Below are 16,559 nucleotides of genomic sequence, written 5' to 3'. Positions count from 1 at the left end.
GTCTCTTCAATAAGTGGTGCTGGGAAAACTGGACAGCTACATGTAAAAGAATGAAATTAGAACACTCCCTAACACAATACACAAAAATAAACTCAAAATGGATTAAAGACCTCAAAGTAAGGCCAGACACTATAAAACTCTTAGAGGAAAACATAGGAAGAACACTCTTTAACGTAAATCACAGCAAGATCTTTTTTGACCCACCTCCTATAGTAATGGAAATAAAAACAAAAATGGAACCTAATGAAACTTAAAAGCTTTCACACAGCCAAGGAAACCATAAACAAGACAAAAGACAACCCTCAGAAGGGGAGAAAATATTTGCAAACGAATCAACGGACAAAGGATTAATCTCCAAAATATATAAACAGCTCATGCAGCTCAATATTTAAAAATTGAACAACCCAATCAAAAAATGGGCAGAAGACCTAAATAGACATTCCTTCAAAGAAGACATACAGATGGCCAAGAAGCACATGAAAATCTGCTCAACATCACTAATTATTAGAGAAATGCAAATCAAAACTGCAATGAGGTATCACCTCATACCAGTTAGAATGGGCATCCTCAGAAAATCTACAAACAACAAATGCTGGAGAGGGTGTGGAGAAAAGGGAACCCTCTTGCACTGTTGGTGGGAATGTAAATTGACACAGCCACTATGGAGAACAGTGTAATCACTATTATTTTAAAGGGTTCCTTGACTCTATAGCTTCTTCAGCATCATAGAAATTTCTATTGTAGAAATTAAAGGTCTAAATTAAAGGTCTGTGGGTTACAGTGAATGGAGCCCCAGCCAAAGTGTCAGTGCTGTAGAATTTGTCTGTATTTACAAAGTATTACTTAATCACTCCTCCAAGGGGACAAGAATAAGTTCACTCTGCTAAAAGTTAATCCATATGATTAAATGAGAAATAAGAGATTTAGCTCTTAAATAGATAAATATGAAATATTTTCTGAATTTCTTCATTTATTAAAGCTTGGCCAAAGACATTCTCTGTTCTCCTAACTCATTTCTTTATCTTTGACACCTGAAGCTTTGACACTTTTGTAAGCAAAAAATTCAAAGCACAAGGAAAACACCATAGGTATTTGGCTAAATATCTAAGGATCAAACTTACAGAAAACGAATGAGAACAGCCCTTGCTGATAGACGCAGAGACCAAAACATCTTCCATGTTCTACTTCATGATCTAAATCTAACACAAGAGATTTAGATGAGTGGTATAGTCTCCGTACCAGCAGCAGGTCAGGTAAATTCTCAGGCCTCATTCCAGATCTACTGAATGAGAAAGTCTACGGTAGGCTCAGCACTCCTTAGTTTAATAAGACTTCCAGGTGATTCTGATGGTGGTAAAGTTTGAGAAGCGTTAGTTTAGAACAGATTTTGAAAAATAGAAGGACAGAACCTTCAGAGTGTCACTGTTATAAAATTTTTATTCCGTGCTTGAAGAGAAACAAAAAAAGTAAGTCTGTATAGGCCTTCGATAAACATACCTTTAGGCTAAAGAGCTTTCTGAAAGCCAATACCACTATAGAATGACAGTGTTTGGAAGACTCTCAAAAGTCACTTTTCATAGCCTACCACATTAATTGAGAAATGTTTTGACTGCCAAGGTTGGGTTATAATCTACAAATGTTCTGTGGCACTAATTCCATGAAGATAGTTTTGCGCAGAAGACGTTTGATGCCCAGATATTTTTAGGTTACTCTGGGTTACACAGAATGAAAAAGGTTTCCTTGTTGAGAAGTCTTACAAGCAGAGAACATGTTTAATTTTGTGTACTCTAGTGCTCTGCAGGACTTCTCAGAGCTTCTAATATGTGAAAATGTAATTATGAATTTCCAAAAGAGGATATTCTCTTTTGTGTATGGTGGTTCTCTTCATTTATGGTGTTTTTCAGACTTGTTTGATCATGGAAACCTTTCTCTGTGGAATGTCCTTTATGGCCAGAATTCTGCAGAATCTATCTTGGGAAATGCTGATCTGAATTATAGAATGATAGAATTTCTGTCTTGGAGCTATTTTTAGAAATCAATCTGTTGAATTCCTTAGTTCTGAGCACCTGGCTTGTCAAAAGTCAGGGAGCTAATTATGCCAGAGCCACTTGTAACCTCCAGTTTGTGCTGTTACTAACCCTTGCAGATATGAGAATTTTTTTAAATATCAAATTTCGTGGATAAACACCCACTTCCTACACACATATACATGAATGTAAATAGGTTAAGTGTTTTATACCTATCAATTTGGAAGTAACCTAACAATGGGCAATACCACAAACTTTGGAGTCAGATTCTGGCTCCATAATCTCCTGCCAGTAAAACCGAAGGGTGAGTTAACTAAGTTCTACAAATCTCAGTTTCTTATGTGTAAAATGGGGATAACAATTATACCTACCTTCTGGGTGCTAATAAGAGGTAAACAAAATAATATCAATAACATAGTTAGCACTGTGCTTACCACACTGTAAATGCTCAATAAATGTTAGCCACTACTTTATTGATTGAACTAAAAATACATAATGGACAAAAATTACAACCAAATCCACAATGTCTTTAAAGAATTTGTATTTTATTAAATCAAAATAGACTGCACATGCATTTTGAGAAAAAACGTATTGTATATGGGTGCAAGATATTATTTATTCATTCTGTAATGTTTAATGTACAAATCAATTTGGAGATCCTTTGCAGCAACTCTGCAACAGTTGAGGTTTACCGACTACAGGTTAGGAAACAACGGCCTGTGTCAATGCATTTTTATCTAAAAACTGACTGTTTATTTAAAAAAATTTACATGAGGAGAGAGACATCTGCCTTCTTTGTTCCATTATTTCTGTGTTTAAATTCCCTTGCAGTTGATTTTTTATGGGTCTCTTTGGGCATGTTCAAAACCCATTTCCTCTGATCTAATCTTCTGCAGACCTGCACAGCTGGTAGGCATCTTCCTCACGGCAACATTTTATTCTGAGTAAAACCTCTTCCTAAAAGAGCCACTCTATCAATCAATTAATAATATTACGTGCCCGGCATTTGAATAGACACGTGTGGATAGACAGAAGACACTTGAAACCTCTTTTATAACTTCAAGGAACTTATAATGTAGTTGAGGGGACAAATTTATCATTTGAGAGTATCCAAGTGCTATACTGATGGTACTAGTTGAAAATCGTACTTTCTGAAAATGTTCAGAAAAGGGCAATATCAACGTGGGAGAATGTTTGCAAAGCTCCATGGAGGCAGAAGCACATTTAGTGCAAAAATACAGAATTAGGAATCAGGTTCTAGTCCAGGCTTTTTCTTTTTCTTTTATTTTTTTGCGGTACGTGGGCCTCTCACTGTTGTGGCCTCTTCCTTTGCAGAGCACAGGCTCCGGACGTGCAGGCTCAGCGGCCATGGCTCACGGGCCTAGCCGCTCTGCGGCATGTGGGATCTTCCCGGACCGGGGCACGAACCCGTGTCCTCTGCATTGGCAGGCGGATTCTCAACCACTGCACCACCAGGGAAGCCCTCTAGTCCAGCCTTTGAAACTAACTATATAACCTTGGGCTAGATTTTAACTTCTCTAGATCTCAGTTTTCTTACCTATAAAATGAACAGTTAGATTGGGCTCTGCCTCCTGGTACTTAAGAAGGGAGACCTTTATCCCCACTGTGCATCTTCACATTGACTGCTTGCACAGCCCTCTGAGATAGATACTACTCAGGGGTGGTTGCCTCCATTTCTCAGATGAGGACACTGAGGCTAGCAAGGTTATGTCATCTATTACCACCTAGCTAATAAGCGGTTATTCCAGTACTCCCACACGGGTTTTCCCTACTCTGGCCTCTTTTCTCTTAACCACAAGGCCAATTTTCTCCTTTGAGGGGGTGGGAAAGGGTTTAAGCTGGACCTTCTGAGATGGGTAAGGGCAGAGATAGAGTTACACTGTGGGTCTAACTCAATCCCCAGAGTACATAGTAATTTATAGTGCAACTCCCTCCCTGAATCCCAGAAAGCCTGTAATACGAGGTTATTTCTGTCCCCGAACACTAGCATTATCATGGAGATCAGCTGAGCATGAAGTGAGTTTCTTGCTTATTCATTAGCCTCTTCTTTCTTAAGCATTTCTCTTTTTCTTTTTTTAATTCTTCATTTTAAAATTGCTTTTTTCTAGGGCTTCCCTGGTGGCACAGTGGTTGAGAATCTGCCTGCCAATGCAGGGGACGCGGGTTAGAGCCCTGGTCCGGGAAGATCCCACATGCCGCGGAGCAGCTAGGCCCGTGAGCCACAGCTACTGAGCCTGCGCATCTGGAGCCTGTGCTCCCAACAAGAGAGGCCGCGATAGTGAGAGGCCCGCACACCACAATGAAGAGTGGCCCCCGCTTGCCGCAACTAGAGAAAGCCCTTGCACAGAAATGAAGACCCAACACAGCCAAAAATTAATAAATACATTAATTAATTTAAAAATAAATAAATAAAAATAAAAAGAAAGAAAGAAACTGCCAGTGTTTTAAAAAATAAATAAATAAAATAAAATAAAATTGTTTTTTTCTAAGTTCTCTTTGATTACTCAAATAAAGCTCTTCCTACTGTTTCTGTACATATACAGAAAGACCGTTTTCTCTCAACCTCTTACAAATCATTAGCCTGTGAATAATCACCAGTATAACATGGTATTTAGACTTTTAATAAAAAGGTGACTGACTTTCATTTGTTTCTGTGCCACTAACAGTTCAGAACTCTTTTATCTGTGACTTTTTCTCTCTCATCAGTGTTGTTTGCCTTCTGTCCTCGCGTGGTCTGCTTGAATCTGTCTAGAGATGGAAAAGCCTGTGATAGTAATCATGGACTTTACTGAGTGTTTACTTTGCTTGGGGTACTAGGATGTTGCAGCCATCAAGCCATCACATTACAGCCACCCGGATGGTGAGCCCTGAGGGAATTTAGGATAGAAATGTAATGCCTGCCACCAAATCATCAAACTATGCAGCACCCACTCCCCCCCACCCCCGCCCACCTTGCACCCTGAGGAAACTCAGAATGAGAAAACACAGGATTCTGGCCCCAGATAGTGCATATCAAAGGAATGATGTCAGTGAGCCCAGACTCCTGCATCTTCCCATACACAGAAAAACGCTAAATTCCTTAACTTGAGATATCTGATTTTCTTAAGTAACAGTAATCTTCTGATGTTCTGACTACCTGGTCTTTGTTGCAGAAACTCCTCTATATCCTGGCTTCCCACCTCACCTCTTTGGAGCAGTCTCACAGAGTTATCTGAGATGTGTGTCCCAGGCTTAAGGCCTTAGTTTTGTCCGCCAAATAAACCACAACTCTGAACTTTTAGGTTGTGTACTTTTTTTCAGTCTACATATTCAAGGTGTGTTATGTTTAATCTTTACAACCACCCCAGTTAGGAACTACTGATGTTCCCATTTTATAAATAAGGAAATTGATACAAATAAGAAAATTGAGATGAAAGTGATTTGTCCAGAGTTGCCAAGTCAATTTAGCAGAGTAAAGTCAAACTCATAGAGTTTGGCACCAAAACCTAGGCCCTTAACCTTGAGACTATACTTTTGCCTTCCTCAAAGGAAAGAAGTTGGACATATGTGGGAGGATCAGTTACCTCGTCTTCGTCTCCTTTTCAAGGTTGAGCTGATTTAGATGGAGTTTATTTGAGCAATGTAGTAAGATTAATTATTTAGGCTAGGAGAAAATTAGCAGCAAGGGAAGGAAATTAAGAAAGGGAACATTTTGGATATACATTTGCATCTTATATACACCTCTTTCCTGAATGGAGAGCCATTTCCTGACCAATTTTTCTAGCGAAAGAGGTTATTCACAGCTGGGAAAAGCAGACCCCACCACTGGAAAGATTGGACTGCCACTGACTGCTATCGCAGTTAGTAGTGGGAGTGGGAGGTTACGGACATTTCTAACATATTTTAATAATTGACAGAAAAAAATTGATCCTTATCTTTAAAAAATCATGAAGGGCTTCAGAAAATTACTTCCTTTAGCTTATCACCTCTGTTGTGTCTTACTGTCATGGTAAAATCATGTGTGTCACGTTTTCTTTCCCTCTGCTATAACAAGGCTTTAACTTATGATGATGATGATTATTATTTTTAACATCTTTATTGGAGTATAATTGCTTTACAATGGTGTGTTAGTTTCTGCTTTATAACAAAGTGAATCAGTTATGCATATACATATGTTCCCATATCTCTTCCCTCTTGCGTCTCCCTCCCTCCCACCCTCCCTATCCCACCCCTCTAGGTGGTCACAGACTACCTAGCTGATCTCCCTGTGCTATGCGGCTACTTCCCACTAGCTATCTATTTTACGTTTAGTAGTGTATATATGTCCATGCCACTCTCTCACTTTGTCACAGCTTACCCTTCCCCCTCCCCATATCCTCAAGTCCATGCTCTAGTAGGTCTGTGTCTTTATTCCTGTCTTACCCCTAGGTTCTTCATGACTTTTTTTTTTCTTAGATTCCATATATATGTGTTAGCATACGGTATTTGTTTTTCTCTTTCTGACTTACTTCGCTCTGTATGACAGACTCTAGGTCCATCCACCTCACTACAAATAACTCAATTTCGTTTCTTTTTATGGCTGAGTAATATTCCATTGTATATATGTGCCACATCTGCTTTATCCATTCATCTGCTGATGGACACCTAGGTTGCTTCCATGTCCTGGCTATTGTAAATAGAGCTGCGATGAACATTTTGGTACATGACTCTCTTTGAATTATGGTTTTCTCAGGGTATACGCCCAGTAGTGGGATTGCTGGGTTGTATGGTAGTTCTATTTGTAGTTTTTTAAGGAACCTCCATACTGTTCTCCATAGTGGCTCTATCAATTTACATTCCCACAAACAGTGCAAGAGGGTTCCCTTTTCTCCACACCCTCTCCAGCATTTATTGTTTCTAGATTTTTTGATGATGGCCATTCTGACTGGTGTGAGATGATATCTCACTATAGTTTTGGTTTGCATTTCTCTAATGATTAATGATGTTGAGCATTCTTTCATGTGTTTGTTGGCAATCTGTATATCTTCTTTGGAGAAATATCTATTTAGATTATTAAAAGAGAGGAATGTTAAGGCTTCTGCTTTGCTGTTTCTCTCCTCTCTGCTTTGAGAGTTGGTTGACTCTTTGGGTTTCCCTCTCTCTGCCTTGGAAAGGTTCCTTTTCTGTTGGGAGTCGAGTCCCAGCCGTGCTTCGTGTCTGCAAACACGAAGGGCAGAGTTTAGGCTGCTGAATGAGACCAAGGAATGTTTGAGTGGCAGGGGCAGGGGGTTGTTGGCTTTACCTAAAATATTTTCTGAAAACATCTCATATAATGTTATGTTTTGTAGCTCCCCTAGCTCTTCTCTGATCCCCGCTTTTAAATAAATGTGTAGAATTATAATGTGTACAGAGGAAGTTAGAAAATGAACCCCACTGTTCCTATCTCCACAGGCATCTGTACGGTTGGGACAGGGTGAATGGGCTCTTTGGGAATTCTAAGGGGAATCCACTAGAGTCAAATTCCTCAACCAGGGCAAACCTGCATCAGCTGTGTAAATAGTGTGGCACTGTGAGGGGGCCACAGGCAGCTACTGTGATAGTCAGCTGAGAGTCAGCTACTGTGCCCAGGTAGTGAAAAGGATTCACGTTTCATCCTGAGCTTGCAGGATGTAGAGTCTTGTAGTCCCTGATGAGTGGGTGGGTAGAAATTTCCTTCACACTTTTTATTTAGGAGGGAAGGCAAGTCTGATTACGATAGGTAGCGCTGGCTGATAAAACCATAATGAAAAGAGGGCTTCTGAGGGAAGGAAAAAAACTCTGAAAGCTGGGGACAGAATTGGGCACTCACTGGCAGATGTTTATCTCAGCTCAAGAAATTCCTGGGAGCAGGCGTAGGACATTGTGCTCTGACATGATTTATTTAGCTGTTCTTTAGAACGGGAACTTAAATGAGATTCATGTATCTAGTTTCTTTCCCCCTCAACATTTGAAAGAAGGCAGCAACCCTGAAGGCTTTCTGTCCATCAGGCAGTGCCGCCTGCCTGTGCCTGTGCCTCTTTTGGGTGTTGGTTTGCAGCTTCATTAACCTCGGCTCTTCCCCAGGCACAAATCTGAATGCTCGCCCCAGCTCCTGGATCTGCAGTTGTTTTAGTGTTCTTATGCTTATTCTGCCGGCTTCATCACCCTGACATCCAATTTCTTTGTTTAGCTTAAATGCCCGGCACTGCCAAAAAAAAAAAAGGTTATCTGTTTCGCTTAAATGAATGGGCATGAAGACAAAACAACTAGGTACAAGCAGTGCTCTATGTACATCTGTACATAATACACTCCTGAAAATATGAACAAATCCGCAGGACTCAAATAATAGACAACCTGTTGTAAACAGCATCCTAGGACCAAAGAACTAAAAGTGCCATAAAGTTCCTAAATATATCTGGTTTTCAGAGACAGTTTTTAATTTGTATTTCTAGCATTTTGTCTGAGCTCTTTAATTTAATTATTTCCCTTCACCACTGGATACATGGAGTGCTGGCTTAAGTCCAACCATCCACCAACTGAGACAAAGGTTTGACACGGGTTCTCTGCTTTTAGCTTGGCTACTGTTTTCTATCCTCATTGTAGTTGTATTAAATTTATAAGCTCTATCCTCATCAATAGTATCAGTATTTGTTTTTTTCATTTTCAGTCCCACTTTTATAGATGTATATGGATAAAATCCATAATATCAGAGGAATTTTATATTAATAAAATATTAAGATATTCAAATAATTACTTAAACAAGTATTCTTTTTTATTGAAGTATAGTTGTTTACAATATTGCATTAGTTTCAGGTGTACAGCATAGTGATTCAGTATTTTTTTTGCAGATTATATTTCATTATATGTTATTACAAATATCAGGTATTATTCCCTGTGCTATACAATAAATCCTTGTTGCTTATCTACTTTATGTATAGTATAAACAAGTACTCTTGTACAAAGATGGCGCCATACGCCCAAACAGAACAACTATACCTGCCATTATCCATTTTCTCCATGCCAGTTTAAGTGCTATGTTTCTCCTTTCTTAAGAGTTTCCTTAACTTGCCTAAACCATTCCAGGAATTACCAGATACCAGAGAGCATGCAGCTGTGGGTATGTTTTCTTGAAATGATCAACTTTCTGACATTGGTCAATGGCCCAGAACCACAGGAGTTGATGGAAGACAGTTTTAGAGGCAGTTGCTTCTTTTCTGTGTGCATTATGAACAAGTCTGCCTCATACTGGTCTGGGGGAAGCCTACCATCCAGGTAGATCTCAGAGTATCTTTTGTATACTGTAGTTGTTGTTTTCTTCAAAACAATAGAATGTTTGAACTGTTGCTGTTGTTTTCTTCTTGTTATTGTTTTTAAGGTTCAAAAGTGTTAGACATGTATATAGATATTTGTGACTAAGAATTTAGTTAAGAGTAATTCCAGAGAGGAGGGTCGTCTTTTGTTAGCACATTTACTGGTTCCTTGTGAGGATAATCTGGTGGTATATTATACTGGACTGCATCTACCTCTTAATATCACACAAAAATAGATCCGAGAAGCAATGTGGTAGAATCAGTAACAGCATAGACTTTGAAGGAAGCACAGAGTTTGGATCCACCGCTTTCTAACTGTATGACTTGGGTGAGTGATTTAACCATGCTGAGCCTCAGTATCCTCATTTGTAAAGTGGGAATAATTATGCCTACCTCTCAAGGTCATGTCGTCTGAAAAAAATTGCACAACCTAAAAGTCGAGAATTCTGTTTTCTTTGGTGGACTTTCTGAGGACTTCAGGCTCAGGAGGCAGCCTCTCAGAATAGCTCCGAGGAAGTGCTCTGCAGAGGTAAGGGAAGAGCCAGGCTATACGGGAGTTTTTGCAACAAAGACCAGGTAGTTGGAACATCAAAAGATTACTGTTAAATAAAGAAAACCAGATAGTTCAACTTAATGAATTTAGCACTTTTCTATGTGTGGGAAGATATGAGAGTCTGGGCTCACTGAAAACATTCCTTTAATATGCACCTTAGCTGTCTAGGGCTAGTATCCTGTTTGTCTCCATCCTGAGTTCCCTCAGGGCTCACTGTTGGGGCAGCTGTAGTGGCTTGATGGCTGCAACATTCACTGATATGGCAGCAACATTTTTCATTCACAGTCATTATAAAGATTAAACATATATTTTATAAATTTTTGTGATTTCACCCTGTGTTAGTCAACCAACATAGGTTTATTTCAAAGATCTCCTGCTGTGGTCTGAAAACCTGTGTTTCTCTATTTCATCTTTAACAATTATTGGCCAAATAACAATACCAACCATGGTGGAGAGGGAATGGAGGATGGCTGAGAGCACATGTGGGCAAGTGTATTTTGGTGTTAGACTTGGTGGGGGGCCTGAGTAGTGGTGCCATAATTTTCCCCATGTTTGTGGGTGGCTTTTCATAAATCAGTATGTTAGCTGAGGGTATGGTTAGACAGAGGGCCTAAAACGGTTGGAACACTTGAGCTAGGTTCAGATCCTCACATATTATCACTATTTACCTGAATTTATGGTGTTGGAAGGTTTTCAGAAATTGAGGTATGAGGTGACATAAACCACCCGTTTTCTTGTGACAGAATTCCAAGTCAGATAGCTGGAAATAGAACTTAGGAGGATTGAGAGGGTAGAGAATTCTGATTTCCTCAGAATCTAAGCAGTAATGGGCCGAGGAAACACTTTTAACACTTCTAAATGACACAGATTCTTACATGTCCAATCTGTAAGCTTTTAGGATTATTCACTCTTGGTTTCTTTTCAAAGGTCATGACACAATAGCAGTTTATAAGACTTCTCCATGAATAGTCTCATTTGAAAACACCGGTTTCTTGTATGAGCTTCCTTGTAGAATTATGAACAAAGTTCAGGTCCTGGAGTAAAGAGATCTGGATTCAAACCCAACCTCTGCCATTTATTAGCTATATGACCTTGGGTGAAAGGATTCTTGAGTGATTCTGAAAGGATTCTCGAAGGATTCTCAGTTGATTCATTCGTAAAATATGTATATCAATACCCACATCAATGAGTTGTTTTAAGAACTAAATGAGAAAAAGTTTAAAATTTTTTTCAAGCTCTACCACTGTGATGAAGAGTTTTAGTAGTACAGTAGGTCATCACAGGATTCCGCTATATCCTATAAAGCATAAGCAAAAGAACAAACAAACAAAGATCTATACCACATCGTTTACTAATGTCTGAGACATAATGAGGAGTACAAACGAATGTCTGTGAAATACTTTTCTTTTTTTAAGGTAACACTTTCCTATGAAATACTAGGGCAAGGGCCAAGGCCAAGAAATATTTAGGTTTCCCTCAACAGCTTCCCCTCCAGGAAATACTAAGAACGAGATGATAAAAAATTTCCACTCTAACACACAGGGCGTTTCTTCTGTTTGTTGCTTAGAAGGATTTTATATTTTTAAAAGGAAGGTTGGTTTAGCCTAAGTTCTAAAGAACCTCCTTCAAAAAGAGTTTTATTCTTGGAGAAATAAAAAGGCTATCACCTAGGAAAAGTGCAGGTGTGTAGGCCCATCAAGTTGTGACTTGATTGTGGCAAGAGAATGAACTTTTCCTGAAGCCCTGCACCTCGATTCTTGGCTGAGGAGCGGCAACGTGCTTGGGGACCATCGGTCTTCATTTGGTCATAATGAATGATAGAGGAAAATCACTAAATGAGTTCCAATTAGTCATCCAATTGATAAATAGGCTTAAGAGCTTATTATATGCAAGAAGTTGCTAAGCTTTATAGTGGGGACAGGAGAAGGGCACTGGGGGTAGTTGTGCAAAGATGTATCAGTAACAGTTGCATCTCAAAGAAACATATGCTCTAGTGAAGAGATGGAATATACATAACCCTATCACCAAGACACTAAGAGTAGTTTCATGTCAGAGTGCAAAATGTATGATAGTTCAGAGGAATAAGAGGTCATTTTCATTTGGGGAATCAGAAAAGAGTTAACGAAGGAGGGTGTGTTTGAGCCTGGTGTGGAGACATAGCTGTCTTTGGACAAGTGGAGTAAGGAGGACCAGGTACTCCTGTTATAGGAGAAATCAAGGCCAAGACGCAAGAGTGGGTAAGTGTGATGAGCACGAGGACAAGAGAGGAAAATAAGACCAAAAAAAGTGAACCCTAGGTCAAAGGAAAAATGAATATAGTATATTAGAAAGAGCATTGACTTGCTTTAAAATGGAAAGTTATTGTATTTCCTTGTTTGTAAGATTCACATTTTTCTTCCTCATTTTAATGTCTTTGAAATCAAGAAAAATCTTACAGTCAATACGTATATTTAGTATAATATTTCTTTATTGCCTAAAAAAGGTTACTGAATCAGTGGTATTTCCACAAGTGATGGAAATAGTTTAATATTTTATATGTGTAATTATTTCACACACAAACTCCCACTTTATAGGCTTTTTTTAAAAACATCTTTATTGGAGTATAATTGCTTTACATTGTTGTGTTAGTTGCTGCTGTATAACAAAGTGAATCAGCTATACATATATATATATCCCCATATCCCCTCCCTCTTACGTCTCACTCCTACCCTCCCTATCCCACCCCTCTAGGTGGTCACAAAGCACTGAGCTGCTCTCCCTGTGCTATGCGGCTGCTTCCCACTAACTAGCTATTTTACATTTGGTAGTGTATATATGTCCATATCACTCTCACACTTCATCTCAGCTTACCCTTCCCCCTCCCCATGTCCTCAAGTCCATTCTCTATGTCTGTGCCTTTATTGCTGTCCTGCCCCTAGGTTCTTCAGAACCCTTTTTTTTTTTTTTAGATTCCACATATATGTGTTAGCATATGGTATTTGTTTTTCTCTTTCTGACTTACTTCACTCTGTATGAGAGACTCTAGGTCCATCCACCTCACTACAAATAACTCAATTTCATTTCTTGTTATGGCTGAGTAATATTCCATTGTATATATGTGCCACATCTGCTTTATCCATTCATCTGTCGATGGACACATAGGTTGTTTTCATGTCCTGGTTATTGTAAATAGAGCTGCAATGAACATTGTGGTACATGACTCTTTTTTTTTTTTTTTTTTGGTGGTACATGGGCCTCTCACTATTGTGGCCTCTCCCGTTGTGGAGCACAGGCTCCGGCCACGCAGGCTCAGCAGCCATGGCTCACGGGCCCAGCCAATCCGCGGCATGTGGGATCTTCCCAGACTGGGGCACGAACCCGTGTCCCTTGCATCGGCAGGCGGACTCTCAACCACTGCGCCACCAGGGAAGCCCATGACTCTTTTTGAATTATGGTTTTCTCAGGGTATATGCCCAGTAGTGGGATTGCTGGGTCGTATGGTAGTTCTATTTTTATATATGATCCTTTTAATGTGCTGCTGGATTCTGTTTGCTAGTATTTCGTTGAGGATTTTTGCATCTGTGTTCATCAGTGATATTGGCCTGTAGATTTCTTTTTTTGTAACATCTTTGTCTGATTTTGGTATCAGGGTGATGGTGCCCTCGTAGAATGAGTTTGGGAGTGTTTCTCCCTCTGCTATATTTTGGAAGAGTTTGAGAAGGATAAGTGTTAGCTCTTCTCTAAATGTTTGATAGAATTCACCTGTGAGTCCATCTGGTCCTGGGCCTTTGTTTGTTGGAAGATTTTGAATCACACTTTCAATTTCAGTGCTTGTGATTGGTCTGTTCATATTTTCTATTTTTTCCTGGTTCAATCTTGGAAGGTTATACCTCTCTAAGAATTTGTCCATTTCTTCCAGGTTGTCCATTTTATTGGCATAGAGTTGCTTGTAGTAATCTCTCACGATCCTTTGTATTTCTGCAGTGTCAGTTGTTACTTCTCCTTTTTCATTTCTAATTCTGTTGATTTGCATCTTCTCCCTTTTTTTCTTGATGAGTCTGGCTAATGGTTTATCAATTTTGTTTATCTTCTCAAAGAACCAGCTTTTAGTTTTATTGATCTTTGCTGTAGTTTCCTTCATTTCTTTTTCATTTATTTCTGATCTGATCTTTATGCTTTCTTTCCTTCTGCTAACTTTGGGGTGTTTTTGTTCTTCTTTCTCTAATTGCTTTAGGTGTAAGGTTAGGTTGTTTATTTGAGATTTTTCTTGTTTTTTGAGGTAGGATTTTATTGCTATAAACTTCCCTCTTAGAACTGCTTTTGCTGCATCCCATAGGTTTTGGGCCATTGTATTTTCATTGTCATTTGTTTCTAGGTATTTTTTGATTTCCTCTTTGATTTCTTCAGTGATCTCTTGGTTATTTAGTAGTGTATTGTTTAGCCTCCATGTGTTGGTATTTTTTACAGTTTTTTTCCTGTAATTGATATCTAGTCTCATAGCATTGTGGCCAGAAAAGATACTTGATATAATTTCAATTTTGTTAAGTTTACCAAGGCTTGAATTGTGACCCAAGATATGATCTCTCCTGGAGGATGTTCCATGAGCACTTGAGAAGAAAGTATATCCTGTTGTTTTTGGGTGGAATGTCCTATAAATATCAATTAAATCCATCTTGTTTAATGTGTCATTTAAAGCTTGTGTTTCCTTATTTATTTTCATTTTGGTTGATCTGTCCATTGGTGAAAGTGTGGTGTTAAAATCCCCTACCATTATTGTGTTACTGTCAATTTCCCCTTTTATGGCTGTTAGCATTTGCCTTATGCATTGAGGTGCTCCTATTTTGGGTGCATAAATATTTACAATTGGGCCTCCCTGGTGGCGCAGTGGTTGAGAGTCCGCCTGCCGATGCAGGGGATACGGGTTCGTGCCCCGGTCTGGGAGGATCCCATATGCCGCGGAGCGGCTGGGCCCGTGAGCCATGGCCACTGGGCCTGCGCATCCGGAGCCTGTGCTCCGCAACGGGGGAGGCCACAACAGTGAGAGGCCCGCATACCGCAAAAAAAAAAAAAAAAAAAAAAATATTTACAATTGTTATACCTTCTTCTTGGATTGATTCCTTGATCATTATGTAGTGTCCTTCTTTGTCTCTTGTAATAGTTTTATTTTAAAGTCTATTTTGTCTGATATGAGAGTTGCTACTCTAGCTTTCTTTTGATTTCCATTTGCATGGAATATCTTTTTCCATCCCCTCACTTTCAGTCTGTATGTGTTCCTAGGTCTGAAGTGGGTCTCTTGTAGACAGCATATATATGGATCTTGTTTTTGTATCCATTCAGCCAGTCTATGTCTTTTGGTTGGAGCATCTAATCCATTTACATTTAAGGTAATTATTGATATGTATATTCCTATTACCATTTTCTTAATTGTTTTGGGTTTGTTATTGTAGGTCTTTTCCTTCTCTTGTGTTTCTTGCCTAGAGAAGTTCCTTTAGCATTTGTTGTAGAGCTGGTTTGGTGGTGCTGAATTCTCTTAGCTTTTGCTTGTCTGTAAAGGTTTTAATTTCTCCGTCGAATCTGAATGAGATCCTTGCTGGGTAGAGTAATCTTGGCTGTAGGTTTTTCCCTTTTATCACTTTAAGTATGTCCTGCCATTCCCTTCTGGCTTGCAGATTTTCTGCTGAAAGATCAGCTGTTAACATTATGGGGATTCCCTTATACGTTATTTGTTGATTTTCCCTTACTCTTTTTAATATTTTTTCTTTGTATTTAATTTTTGATAGTTTGATTAATATGTGCCTTGGTGTGTTTCTTTGATTTATCCTGTATGGGACTCTGCACTTCCTGGACTTGACTGACTATTTCCTTTCCTATATTAGGGAAGTTTTCAACTATAATCTCTTCAAACATTTTCTCAGTCCCTTTTTTTTTTCTCTTCTTCTTCTGGGACCCCTATAATTCGAATGTTGGTACATTTAATGTTGTCCCAGATGTCTCTGAGACTGTCCTTAATTCTTTTCATTCTTTTTTCTTTATCCTGCTCTGCTGTAGTTATTTCCACTATTTTATCTCCCAGGTCACTTTTCCATTCTTCTGCCTCAGGTATTCTGCTATTGATTCCTTCCAGAGAATTTTCAATTTCATTTATTGTTTTGTTCATCACTGTTTGCTCTTTAGTTCTTCTACGTCCTTGTTAAACGTTTCTTGTATTTTCTCCATTCTATTTCCAAGATTTTGAATCATCTTTACTATCATTACTCTGAATTCTTTTTCAGGTAGACTGCTTGTTTCCTCTTCATTTGTTTGGTCTGATGGGTTTTTACCTTGCACCTTCATCTGCTGTGTGTTTCTGTCTTCTCATTTTGCTTAACTTACTGTGTTTGGGGTCTCCTTTTTGCAGGCTGCAGGTTCATAGTTCCCATTGTTTTTGGTGTCCACCCCCAGTGGGTAAGGTTGGTTCAGTGGTTTGTGTAGGCTTCCTGGTGGAGGGAACTGGTACCTGTGTTCTGCTGGATGAGGCCGGATCTTGTCTTTCTGGTGGGCAGGACTGCATCTTGTGGTGTGTTTTCGGGAGTCTGTGAACTTAGTATGATTTTAGGCAGTTTCTCTGCTAATGGGTGCCTAAAATCACACATTTTAGCACCCATTTTAATGGGTTGTGTTGTGTTCCTGTCTTGCTAGTTGTTTAGCATGGGG

General features: G+C 39.2%; 1 protein-coding gene across 10 annotated transcripts in view; it reads left to right on the top strand.

Annotated features, from left to right (window-relative positions):
• LOC309800252 (uncharacterized protein) overlaps positions 1-16,559 on the top strand; it is a 112,784-nt gene that overhangs the window by 22,515 nt on the left and 73,710 nt on the right. Inside the window, exon 2 of one of the 10 annotated variants that reach the window (XR_014293427.1) lies at positions 4,157-4,737. The exons of 8 other annotated variants lie outside the window; for them this stretch is intronic. The gene's annotated coding sequence lies outside the window, so the exon portion shown is untranslated. Of the gene's footprint in view, positions 1-4,156; positions 4,738-16,559 lie in introns of those variants that run through there. One more of the 10 variants, XM_082614287.1, reaches the window with a different exon arrangement.

The sequence above is a fragment of the Mesoplodon mirus genome (assembly GCF_964341445.2).
Source record: "Mesoplodon mirus genome assembly, chromosome: 3".
Taxonomy (NCBI): Eukaryota; Metazoa; Chordata; class Mammalia; order Artiodactyla; family Ziphiidae; genus Mesoplodon; species Mesoplodon mirus.
This window is presented reverse-complemented; position numbering and strand designations above follow the sequence as displayed.